The sequence below is a fragment of the Cordyceps militaris genome (genome assembly GCF_000225605.1).
Source record: "Cordyceps militaris CM01 unplaced genomic scaffold CCM_S00003, whole genome shotgun sequence".
Taxonomy (NCBI): domain Eukaryota; kingdom Fungi; phylum Ascomycota; class Sordariomycetes; order Hypocreales; family Cordycipitaceae; genus Cordyceps; species Cordyceps militaris.
Window position 1 is genome coordinate 3,174,631 of NW_006271971.1, and position 1,290 is coordinate 3,175,920.

Here is a 1,290-nt window from a genome sequence, read left to right on the forward strand (position 1 = left end):
CATCTGCGCGCAGCTCCCTCCATGGCAAGCCCGATTCACGTTCGACGACAGGCATGGGCCACGGCCATTCAGACCGTCTGGGTGCCCCGTCACAACTTTTTTCTTGAGGTTGCTGCGCTGCTTCTCAAGATGGCCAAGCTCAGTTTACGCAACGCCATTGGCTGGCACGGCTACCAAATGCTCACCGGTACAACCCAAGAAGAGGAACTTGCCCGCGTCAAGGCCTGGTCTATTGCTCTCGACTCACAACTTGCTGGAGGCGACGTTGAAGTCTGCACACGTCGTCTACTGCTGACCCTCATGGCCTCGGAGACGCTTCCCGACACGCCCGTACGCCTCATGCTCAAGGCTCTGCACATTCGCGTGCTGCTCTGGAAACTCGGTCAGACTAGATTTGTACCGGCGAATATGATTGCCGCCAAATTAGCCCGGACCAGATGGAACAGCGCTCGCCAGCTCAACCAACTTCTCATCCAGTTTCGAAGCGACCCCACGAAACCACACGAGGACGAGTTACCAGAGCACCTCGTGGCTCTCGTAGAGCGAAAATGTGACGAGGTTCTCACAGATGCCGTTGTGCACCGCGCTTACAACCTTGCCTTTCACAAAGATACCACCGAAGGTGTCGCTCCGAATATTGACGGCATGGATACTGTCGTCAACGACATTTACGTTGGCACGCCACTCGATGCAGCTGCCGCTTGGTGGTCCACCTGCCTCCTGCACGATGTTCTCTCGGAAGCTCTGGATACGAAAAAGATGAACCGAGGGGACCTCGACACGGCCTTTGGCGTCGCCCCGCCCGGCTCCATCGCCAAGCTGCGCGCCTCACTGGCCTGCGCTGCCCTGGTGGACGAGTCCCGCGGAGCCAGCATCGCCTCGTCCGTGACGCAACTCGGGATCGAGCGCCACGAGACCCTCCCGCGCGAGTCCAAGCTTGTCATTGGCTCCAGCATCCATGCGTCCAACCCGGACCTGCTGCTGACGCTGCGGTGCGCCGTGGCCATCGACCAGCTCGATCGCGGTCAGGACGCCGTCGTGCCGCCGGCCCAGAGCCTCCGCATCATTGAAGCCTCGCTGCGTCCAGCCACGGTCTCGACCATGACGCTACTCGGCTTCACTGCCGTCATGACGCTGCTCGAGCGCGTCATGGCCCAGCGCCGCGGCGAGGACGACACCGTTGACCCCTCGCTGGAAAAACTCGCTGCTATGCTCCGCGTCTGGGTTGGCGGGGCCTGCGGCTCCAACGCCGGCATCGACACCGACATCCGCGGCAAGGTCGTCGAGCGC